This window comes from Chrysoperla carnea, chromosome 5, assembly GCF_905475395.1.
Source record: "Chrysoperla carnea chromosome 5, inChrCarn1.1, whole genome shotgun sequence".
Classification (NCBI taxonomy): domain Eukaryota; kingdom Metazoa; phylum Arthropoda; class Insecta; order Neuroptera; family Chrysopidae; genus Chrysoperla; species Chrysoperla carnea.
Window position 1 is genome coordinate 19,759,691 of NC_058341.1, and position 12,357 is coordinate 19,772,047.

At 29.1% G+C, this 12,357-nt stretch overlaps 1 protein-coding gene and 1 non-coding gene across 2 annotated transcripts in view; both read right to left on the minus strand.

Moving 5' to 3' along the window:
• Window positions 1-10,779, minus strand: part of LOC123300687 (transcription factor mef2A) — a 102,307-nt gene extending 91,528 nt beyond the window's left edge. Inside the window, exon 1 of the mRNA XM_044883300.1 lies at window positions 10,732-10,779. The gene's annotated coding sequence lies outside the window, so the exon portion shown is untranslated. The remainder of the gene's footprint in view (window positions 1-10,731) is intronic.
• On the minus strand, window positions 5,800-5,871 carry Trnat-cgu. The gene has a single exon. It is a non-coding gene; the product is annotated as a tRNA-Thr (tRNA).
• Window positions 10,780-12,357: the final 1,578 nt, after the last annotated feature.

Genomic DNA, 12,357 nt, shown 5'->3' on the forward strand with positions numbered 1-12,357 from the left:
TACGTAGGTATACCAAGTAATATTTATTTACTACTATCATGGTAAGCCAAGCAGGCCAAGCTATAGCTAGCACAAGCAGCTATAAAGTGAACGTGAGCTAGCCGCAATGTAGAGCAAAGGGTACTGAGAGTATATTGACTGACCGTGTTATGTTCGTTCTATCATAACACAAATCAGAGAACAATCATGCATCATCTTACTTTTGAATTACTACTCATCATAATCTAAAATGGTTCAACATTCTAAAGCGATAGATTCGGCAAAACAACGGAAAATTAGTACTCTAAAAGCAATAGCTTTATATTAAAACCCCAATGAGTTATATGTTGGATGAATCGAAACACTGCCTGTTTAAAATCTATTATGTATACTTAAAAAAAAAGCGACAGAACAATTGCATGAGCATAAATTCTAACTTTAAAACGTAATATCCGACAAACCTGAACAGAATACGATAGATTAAATACTATAATACTGTACTATATTAAGTAACGCACAAGTGAAATTTACAAAATTAAAAAAAAAAAAAACTCCGATAAATTTTTCGAATACGTAACTCTAAACTGCACTTGAAACATATATAAATTACTTTTTTTCTCAAGTCTTTTAAAAACTGAGCCGTTCTTGAATATCATCACCAATTTTTTAGTTTTTTCGAGTACGTAAGCATAAAATCACACTTGAAACATAGCTAAGAACACTTTCCATTAAATTGCCTTTCAAACGAAAAAAAATCAAAATCGGTTTATCCGTTTAGGCGCTACGATCTACAGACAGACAGACAGTCACACACACATAGCGGTCAAACGTATAACACTAATTTATTTTTAGTTCAGGGGTTAAAAAATAGCCCATTAGCAGAAAAGTATGCTTTTTACATTCAATATAGAAGTTGTTTGCTTTTTAATTTTATTTTTTTTCGAAAGTTCTCTTTTTTATTATTATGTGAACGTGTAACTTGGTTCGCTAGAAAAAGAAATTACGGACTACAAGTTCTCTATTTCTGTCTACTATTTTGTTAATAATTTTCACCCATTATTTTTCTTCTCTATTATATAAGTAAAATTCATCAAACGATTGTCTTCGTTAATTTAGACAAAAATAAATAGTAAAATGTGAATAAAAATCAATATAAAAATTATGTAAATTTTTCATATAATACCTGAACTAGATTTTCATATTCTACTTATTTTTGTCCTCCCTTTGATAAACCTTCGTATGATAATAAAATATAAACGAACGACACTTTTGATATATTATTTAAATTTCAAATACCGATGCTGTATGATCTATTCACTTTGATAATACTATACGTAATTCAAATCAATTATTTGTTGTTGAAATTTTAATTGATTTATCATAATTATTTTTACATCCGGAAATTATTTCACATGGAAAGCAGTATTAACTTCAAATGTTAAATAACTTGCCAATGTAATAAATAATACCTACGTTTTACGTTTTTAAGACTTAAATAGCTGTTTAGTGAGAAAATTTGGGATACTTTAAAGTTATGGCTAAATCGTTCCCCACACTCGCGAAGTAACCCAAAGTCGGTCGAGGAACGAGAATGTAGCCTCGTCTATCCATGACTCGCCTTGACCAACTTCGGTAAATAGGTAGTGCAGGAAATGAAAGTACAGTAGAACCTCGATAACTCGAATCTTGTTAAGTCGTAATCTACTCGACGAGGATAGGATGTGACAAAGGGGATGGGTGTTCTAGGGTGGCGTTCGCAGTTCAACAAACAATTCTACTTTAATTTTTGAAGATCTTTAGACGCATTGGGCACTTTTGGGATGGGGAAAAAGCACTAAACTTCCGTGTCCTTCACGGAGTGACCTACGCTTATATCTCCAATATTAAATTATCCTTATCTCAAAATTAATTAAAATTTGATATTGCTTATATCATCAAAATTAGGCATTTAAAAAAAAAATCATTTTTTGCTAAAAATTCTGTTCTTCTATCGATTCTAGATATCAAAAACATTTGTAATTTTCCAATCCTGGAAAGGAGTAATTCCTACATCCAAGAGATTTTCGTAAAATAGTATGTTAAAAGTAAAAGTAACATGAAAAGATTTTAAGAAAAACGCAACTTCTCTTTATTATTCCGAAATAATGCATATTTTTAGCCAATATAACACTATTTGTGTTAGATTTTTTTGTATTATTTTATTCAAATATAAATTTTTGATGAAATAAAAGTGTCAAGAAAAAAATTCTTTTTTGTATGATATCATTTTCAATATCCACATTTATTCATAAAATCTAAATAAATATATTTATATGTTCACACTTAATTTTAATGTAGTATGTGGTTCTGTGTTAAAGCTACTAAAATATATTCTTTATTATTTAAAAGAATGAGCTATATCATCCCTTATTTGCAACCCTACATAAAGGTATATATTTTTCCATATTATCCCTATATATATATGCTCTCTCAATTCCCTACATTTCACCACTAAGTGTATTTAAAATATAAAATAAAAAAAAGATTTCGTCATATATATGTACTCTCTCTCCAGGAGAACAATAATATTCACATCTTCATTTCACGTCGGATTTTACGTTGAGAGGTAGAAAAAAACGTAGCTTATGTTAAAGGGGATGAAGCACTCAAAAAAAATATAATAAATTTTGTACCGGATGGACAGTAACAAAAGACATATTAACCTAAGGGAGCTGCGTCTAAGATGGCCCATCTTACAATACTTAAAAAATTAAAAAAATTGACTCACAATATTCCTAATTTATCCCAAAATATTATAATAAATGTGAAAGAAAGGTTGTTTGTTTGCTTGTTTGTGATGCTTTCACGCAAAATCTACGGAATGAATTTGATTGAATCTCTACAATAAACTAGCTCATACATCAGGCAAACACATGAGCTATAAATTATATTCAAAAATTAAATGAATAAAATTGGGTCTGACATTTCACTGCGCCACCTATGAGCATCATTTTGAAGCAAAAATTAAAGACTTCTGTAAAAATGGTAAACGTAAAAATTTAAAAATAGTAAAAATACAATTCATGGCCAACTATTTCTGATTTACTCAAAGAATTATGATAATTTTACATTTAATTAAACAAATTTGAAAACTGTACATATATTTTAGGCATTGTAAAACAATATGGAAAGGCGATTAGTGAGACCAAGGGAGATGAAGGCACGGTTTAATCCCAGCGAAGCGGGTGAATATCAAGCTAGTTAGAAAATAAAATCAGCAGTTAACTTAACCATAGCCAATCAGTTTTTGTTGACGCCAATGAACTTGTATAGTTATTCATTTTTTTCTAGCTCGTATAATTATGGAGATACCCTTTTAAAACATCGAATTCGAAACATCGGCCCACTCTGTACACTGAGGAAGTGAGAAGATATTCTTATTACTGTGTGTGTACAAGTAACTATCTTTCTTTACTTACACGACGCAAAAAAAAAAAATACATGGTATTTCAACAATTAACTCAGTGAATTGTTTGTTTTCACTTGTTTTTTTTTAAATTTTAGCTAAGAAACTCAATTTGGATCACCCTTCAAAATAAATATTCGATTGTTTTTAAGAGTAAGTACAACGAAGTGGGGGTATAAAAAGAAAGAGGAGCCATTCTGTATATTTATAATTTGTAATGGAGAAGATATCAACCAAACACTACGTGTTATAATAATAATAATAATAACATCACCGTCATGATTATCTTTTGAATGTTGTTGACTGTTGAGACCACTCCAAGTATCAGACCAGACCGATGCGACGATGACGGTAGATATTCATCGTATAACTAACTAACTGAACTTGCACTAAGTGGCGATGAAGACGATATATTAGGACGACAAGACAGTCGTATGAAGGTAATTCACGCATACATTCATTTTTTCCATCATGGTATTTTCTATGCTAAAGGCTATGGTAAAATGTTTTCCCGACAGAATTTAACGTCTAGACTCTAGAAAAACTAGAAACGAAACTAACGTCTAGAAACTAACGTTAAAAATCGTCGAAATTATGCTTACGTAATTAATGAATGGCCCGTAACCTCAAAGCTACAGCGCAAAAATTTTATCTTGACCATGGCCTTTACCATGATCTTCAAGGTCAATCCAAGGTCAAAGTTATTATTGCAACGGTAACCCTTGCAAAACCACCACATTCGACATATTTGTTGATGAGGAATCCAATGGTGGCCTTGGATTTGACCTTGAACATAACGTTAAAGCTACAGCGACTTAAAAATCGATATTCAAAAATGAATCCCTATTTTATATGGCGGCTTTGGAAAGAGCAGAATATTTTACGTCCAAATATGACTTTGACCATGATCTTCAAGGTCATTCCAAGATTTTGATAGGAAACTCTAAGGTAAGTGCGACAATCCTGACAATCCTTTTCTTCCGCTGACTGCGAGGTCTTCAGGGGTTTCCATAATTTTGTAACGCCATGTATATTTAGTACTTTGAGAGTATCCTGTTGCATAATTTCGTACAAACCTACTTTCAGTTTCATGTCGTTAAAAAAGAGTTTAATCAAAAGTAGGATGCTGTACTTCCTAAGATTAAAAATTTTAATTTTTTCAAAATTCCTCGTTCTGATAATCAAAACTGATAATCAAGTATAGAGCATACATTTTTCTTGTTGAGCATTCTGTCTCGATAGAACTACCCTAAATTATAATATTTGTGCACCTCTTATATTTTATCTACTATATGTTTTATCAACTCTAAAACCAACCTCTAACGCTAACGTTAATTAAAAATAAATTTGAAAACTAATTGAAAAATGCAATAACGACAAAGCTCACATCATCTTTATTTTATATCTACTTTTTATTCATTTTTTTTTATTTTTTCTAACTTGGAGATTACATATTTTTTCAATATCATTTCAATTAAAATTTTATCTAATTTCCCTTTTTATTTTATGAATAATTTAATATATTTATGAAAATCGCTTTAGGGAATCAACCATTGATGATTAGTCGACAAAATGATATTATTATGAATTATTAAACTTTATATTTATGGACTAAAAAAAAATTTTTCCAAGGTCCATTTCTATTTCAAGCTTATGGCCTATGGTTAATTTTAGATTTCCTCATTACCAAAATACCACATCAGCTAATATAATAATAAATACAAGTAATAAAAAATCAGCCAAAACACAAGTGAAAACAATTGATTGAGTGAATTGTTGAAATACCCTGTATAGAAACACAACTATGTTTTTCGGAAATTTTCGTTTCTGGAGAACCTTTCACAAGACCATTAGTTAAAGCTACCTGCAGATTTTCAACTCCTCATCTCTTATAGTTTCGGATAGATATTAACAAATTTAATCAAATGAAGTAGAACGGTACAGGGAAATTACTTTTCTAGGCTAGGACGGAAAATTTACTTGCCTGTACTGTTTATTTGTTTCATTGCCCGGTAAGCATTTAAAATACCAGGTTTTGTGGCATCCAAACGCTATTTGAAAATTTCTTTTGTTTAACAATTTAAGAAAAAAGTCACCAAAAACTATTTTTAAACCATTTACCTCCCCCCTACAAGATTTCTCAAGATTTTCGTCTACTCACCTCACTTTTCTGAGTATATTATCTCAAAAATACTACTAAAAAAAATTTAAAACATTAAATGTATAAAACTATATTACTAAATTTAAATGTTTAAGCTTGCATAATTTGAAGGTCATTAAGTATACTTTACTTTCATTCTATAAAAGAAAAAATTTTTATTTTTAAATAAAAATATAAAAAACACATTTATAATAAATGTGTTAAACAATTCACTTGCCTCCTGTGAGGATTGAACTCACGACCCCTGGTTTACGAGACCAGTGCTCTACCACTGAGCTAAAGAGGCTTGTTGTCACACCATCAAAAATTACAATTCACTTCATAATATACATTATAACACCATATATGGATTGGTATTCACTATTCCATTTCAATTCATACAATTTTAAGATGATTTTATAGAAAACTTTCAAAATAAAATCAAAGTTATTTATCTATCTGATTTATTAAAGAATACGAATTGAGATTGGAAAGAAAATTGGCAAAATTTATCTATAATAGAATACCTATATAATATTTTTCATATTCAATTTAGTATTTTCTCAAAAGAAAAAGTACTCTAGTATTAGAATCCATATACCCATCAAAAATAATTACATATTTATGTACTCATAAAAGGTATTCTTTGTATTATAGTACATATATGATTATTATTTAGGGTTCTGTACCGAAAATAAAGCGTCCTTTTTTTTACATATTTGAAACTTTATGAGTGGTTGGTTTCTTTTTGACGAGTCCCCACCAAACTAATCTCTACGGCTTTTTTCGAAAGAGTTACGCTTTCAAATAAGCATAATAATATCATAGTTAAACTATCGGTCTGAAAAAACGCAGCAGGGAATTTATTGGACACTTGATAATATTAATAATAATTAAACAATTTTCAACAAAAATGAACTATGTCTTGAAAAATAAAAATACCTCAGCATGTTCGAGGTGGTAGACAAGCTCATCGGTGCAGTATTTTATTATTAAATTAATAATTAATTGTTTATTTAACACAGAGAAATAACACACAAAAAATAGCTGATAATCTTAAAAAATCCAAGTTTTTTCATCGAGATTATCTTTATTTGGATGCAAGAAATGATCTATGAAAAGTCCATTGCAAAATCATGTGCGTAAAAAAAATTTATTCAAGGTCAAAGGTCGCAAAAATAGGTTTTTTTTCCAATATCTCGTGAACTATTAAGTTTATGGCAGTTTTAGCTATTACAAAATTTGTTTGTTAGTTAATTTTACATAAAAAAAGGTGCCGAACAAACTATCCGAAGCTTGAGTAATGAATCTGACCGACTGAGTTCATGTATACACATATTCAATCATTCTTTGTTTAATACATTAGAACGTCAGTAAGAACTCTTCTTTTTTCATGTAATATAAATGGTTAACGATATTTTAGGCAGTTTACAGGCAGTATTAAAAAAAAAATGAATGAATAAACAAAAAATGAATGTCTAAATTATAAATTTTGATTAAAAAAAATTTCGGAACACAAAAATATCCCCCTAACTGTGATATAGAATAGAATTCCAGGGATGATATTTTAATTAATAATTATTGTTTGATAAAAACTGATTAAAAATGTTATTTTATCAAGTATAATTACAAGAGCATTACTGGACATTATTTTTTAAATAAAATTTTATATTTTGTAAAGAATTTAATTACTTACCAAAAAAAAAGTGTTTAATTTATTAACTAAAACTATCAATTTGTTATTTATTTTATATTTTTATACATTTCTATTATCTATCAAAACCCGACTAACAGTACTTGTCTCTACACTGATGCTTACGTCTTAGTGGAGCACATAAAGACGTTGGAGAAAAATTTCAAATTAGATTTTTTTCCCTATATTACCGTTTCTAAGACGTCGCTTAATATGAATCATGAGTTTTCCAGGTGAAAATATAGTCCAATTTTTTTAAATCAGGCCGTCAAATGTCATTTTTTGAACAAACTAAAGCTAGGTTAGGTTTATTGAGTGATTTTACGGGTAAAAGTTCGCTTGCGATTTTAATTTAACAATTTTGTGATTGGAAAAACTTCAAATATAAAAAAGGCCATTTTCAAAGATGAAAAGCAATACTAAACGTGAAAACAAACAACTGACTGGGTTAATTCTTGAAATATCCTGTATAGAAAGTGTTGAATGTTAGTGCTTGCATTATTTCTTATAAATTAGAACAGTTTAAAAAGCCAGGATCATTAAATCTGCATTTCGGCTACCATTTATTTGGTTTTGGAAAATTTTCAAAAGTATTTTCTAGAATCTTTTTTGTTTTTCGAGAATCTTTTATGGTTTTGGAGAAAATAGACATCAAAGTTTTGTCCTAATTTGCGATATCACGGGTAAAAAGTGATATTTACGAAAAAATGTTTCAAACAAAAGTTGTTTATTTTTATATAAGGAACATTTTTTTACATTTAAACTTTTGTTATATCTCTAACGGTTTACAACGGACCCAAGACCTTAGTCTATGTTACTCCTTTACGAACTGAAACTCTTTTTTTACGTTCTGAGCACGCTATAAAAATTTCAGCTTGATAACTCTTGTATTTTATCGAATTTTCGTCGCATTTCCTTCAAAAGCTAACGTTTTTCGAAAAAATGTTTTAATCGAAAAATGATTTTTTTTTTTGAGGATCAATTTTCTAATTTAAAGTGTTATTCTATCTCTTACAGTTTAGGATCTAAATAGACTATTAAAGAAACCCGAAGAACTAGATTCAATATCAGATTATGATATCCTCCATCAAACTCAGCAACATTTAAGTTATTTTTTGATAACGAAATATTTACCTGTATATATTAAAATGGACCACTCTGTATATACCTAAGAAAGTATTACGGATTATTAACTTTGAATAATTCATACTTTTTGAATAATAAAAATTCCTTTTTGAACTTGTATTTTTAAATGATCATTTATTGATTGATCACATTTAAAAACCTGTACCCAAAAAATGATCAGAGTATTTTAGCACATGAATGACCTTTAAGTATATACAACCAACATATTTATCCACCACAATAAGCTCAGGTCGTCCTATATACAGATATGAAGTTATCTTTCCTCTAACACACACAGCAACTTTGTATTATAAGGTATATTATAACAATAGGTATGTATATAAAAGGTAAAAAAAGATAAGCCTTATAACAATACCTTTAGAAAAAAGGGATTTTTTTCTATATATATTTTTTTACAATGTGTCACGTTCAAAATTGTTACACATAAAATTTGTATAATACAAGTGAAAATAAACAATTGACTAAATTCCTTTTTGAGATACCCTGTATAGACTAGTGTTGATTACGCAGTCATGTAAGTAAAAAAAGATAGTCACTCTTACACACAAAGTAATAAAGGTATCTTTCTTCTCACTTCCTCAGTATAAATAGTAATAAACAAACACATACATATATACAAACATGTATACTTGATACAATACAATACATATGCACATACTGCATTTGTTCTAACCTAATTTGCGCCCTCTCGGGTATACAGTGATGTTTACGAAAAAATGTTTCAAATAATAGTTGTTTATTTTTTTATAAGGATCATTTTTTACGTTTAAACTTTTTTTCCATCTGTAACAGTTTACAAGATGAATCCTACGGGCCCAAGACCCAATTGACCTATGTTGCTCATTTATTGTAAAAAGTTTTCTTCTAACTCTTATTTTTCCTAATGGGTCCCATGGACTTATTATCTAAATCAACGATTTTGAGCGTATACAAATTGATTGTCACTTTTTTCGTCTGAAGCTTCAGTAATTTCACCATGTTATTTCTTTTTCTTTATTTAAAGACAGATGGACCGACAGACAGACCACCGAACGGACAGGCAGAAATAAGACTATTAACATATATGCAGGCAAAGTCACCATTGTTATAACTTTATTGTGTGTCATAAACTTTATTGTCCGCGTTGCTCATAGAGGAGGAAGCGAGACGGGTATACGACTCTTTTATCTATCCCAGTTTCACTAATAGTAACGAGATAAGTAGAAAAAAATGTTGTCTCTCTGTCTTACTCGTATTTTAGGTTGTCACTGTCTTACTAGTATGTTAAGTTAGAAGTCCGAGGAACTTCTGTAAGCCACGTTTGCCCATGCCTGCTATAAAGAATACGTAACATTTTTTTATGCGGTACATTCTGTAAATAGAATACAATGTATAAAACAAATTATGGTCAGTTTTCATTTATCTAGTTTTTACATTTTTTTTTTTTTATAAAAGAATTTTTTTGTTTGTTATTATTAGGTATTATAATATTGAAAAGACGAAAAAAAATAATGCCCTTTTTTGTGTTTGAATAAAGGAATATTAAATAATTATTATTTGAGAGGGATGAGAGGGGTTAGAGGGTGAAAAAGTTGAATACTTTCAATATAAAACATTTTTGACATTTTTTTGTTTAATTTACTTTTTTTGTTGTTGTGTCTCACACACAGTCTGAGGGTTTTTATTTCTTTTTGTTGTTAAATAAAGATATCATACAATAATGAATTTATTTTGTGTGATTATTGTTAATGTTATCTACCGGGTGTGAAGGTGCAAGGTGAGTACAATGCGAAAACTGTGGGTTAGTGTGTCACTTTGAAACATTTTTAAACATATTTCAAAAAAGGAAGGAGGTTCTATGTTATTCGGATATAGTTATTCTTTTTGATGTATGTTCACTGATTTTTTTTAAGGTAGTTCGAGCGTCAAGGCAAATTTAGACTTATGGTTGAAATTATTTGTACCTTATTTTCAACTTTGATGATGAATTTTGTTATAACTTCATGAATGTGGACGAAAATTAAGAATAGAATTTTTCGATATCTATCTTAATTTTCGAAATATCGAAAGCCAAATAATTAAACAAAATTTCCAATCTTCTATATTTTGAAAATTACTCCAGATATCGAAAAATTTCATTCTTACTTTTCGTCTTATATTGTCAAGTTATAACATAATTCAAAATATATGTATTTTTCAATTTGTGTCACCACCACCGTGCTCATACGTTCTTAATTAGTTGGGCACAACGGATTTTTAGTCTTTTATCCAAAATGGCCTTGACAATTGTGACACTGAGAATTCATGCTTATATTTTAAGTACAATGGTATTTAAGAGCGTTTACTTACATGTATTACCACCACGATGTCGTGCCCACGAGTCCGACAACCACTTTTCTATGTAAAGGTGCATAAAATGACTTCACGGAGAAACACACTTTCTTTAATCCACTTCTGAAATGAAAATAATCATAATTAGGTCATTTAATAAGGTTATTTTACGACCCTAGATAAAAAATTTTCTGAAGTATGTGAACTCTAATTAAAAATGTTTCAAACAAAGGCTTTAAAATTTTATAAAAGAATTTCTGCGTCGACTTTGTAAATGAAAATGTAAAAAAAAACATTTTACATTTAAACTTTTCTCTGTATCTGTAACGGTTTACAAGACGGGTTTTACGGACTAAAGAGCCAATTCACTTGTGTTGCTTATTTACAAACTCAAACTCACTTTTTACGTCCTTAACTTGATATCTTTTTTCGTTTTTGAGTTATCGTGTCCAGATACAAACGGAAATGGACTAATTAGATGATTTTATGAACACCTATACTAAAAGTTTATTCGTAGCATCAACATTTTTAAGCGATACAAACTTTGTACTAAACTTAGTATACCTTGATATATTTCATATACCCTTTGTAGTATATGGCTAAGTATCTCGTTAGCCATTATAGTATATGAAGTAAGAAGGGTTTTTAGGAACGTTCTTATGTATAAGACAAAGAAAGACGCCTCAGACAACTTACTGTGTGTGATGCAACTCCCACCTAAATCAAATGATATAATTGCACGGACATCAAACAATAAATTGTCTGAAGAATCTTTCTTTGTCTTATACATAAGAACGTCCAAAAAACTTTTCTTTCTTCATATAATAGCTAACGAGATACTTTACAAATGGTATACATAGTATAATGTCACAGTTGGTGGAGCAATATTCAATGTACAAAACCAATTTTTATAAAAAATACCTACCTGTTTCATTTTTTAATTTTGCACCAGATATTATAACTTTACATTAAACATATGTATACAAATACGTCATACACTTATACAGGTGAAGTTTATTGTTATAAAAAAAAAAGAAAAGTCTCGTATTCATCTCAGAGAGCTCAGAGGTATATACCTAAAACCTTATACCTTTAAAACATATGAACTAAAGAATTAAAGGTACATACATCTACTTGCTGCTAAAAACACATTTTTATTCAGTGAATATATAAAATTCTGTAGCAAACAATGCATATAATTCCATAGTTTGTCCCAAAGGACCAAGTCAACCATGGATAAGTTGATTATTTATGCACATATAGCCAGGTATGTTTACTGTATATATGTATATATTTTAATACAGATGATTTATTCAAAATTTACCATCTGTGAAAAAATAACAATTATTTATTTTACTATCTTTAAAAAAGTAGATTAAAGACCAGGGTTCGAAAATATCCGATATTTATTATAAATATCAAAATATCAGATATTTTTGATATATATCCGATATATATCCATATACCAAAATTTTGATATTTAAAAAAAAACTAAAATGTTTTAAAGGTTTTATTTACTTAGGCACTTCAAATCAGACAAATGAAACCAACGATTTTTTACAATTTTTTTAAGGGGTACCCCTTTGAAAAAAATCGAGAAAAAATTTTTGTTCCCTATTTCGATAAAACTCAGTATATACGGTA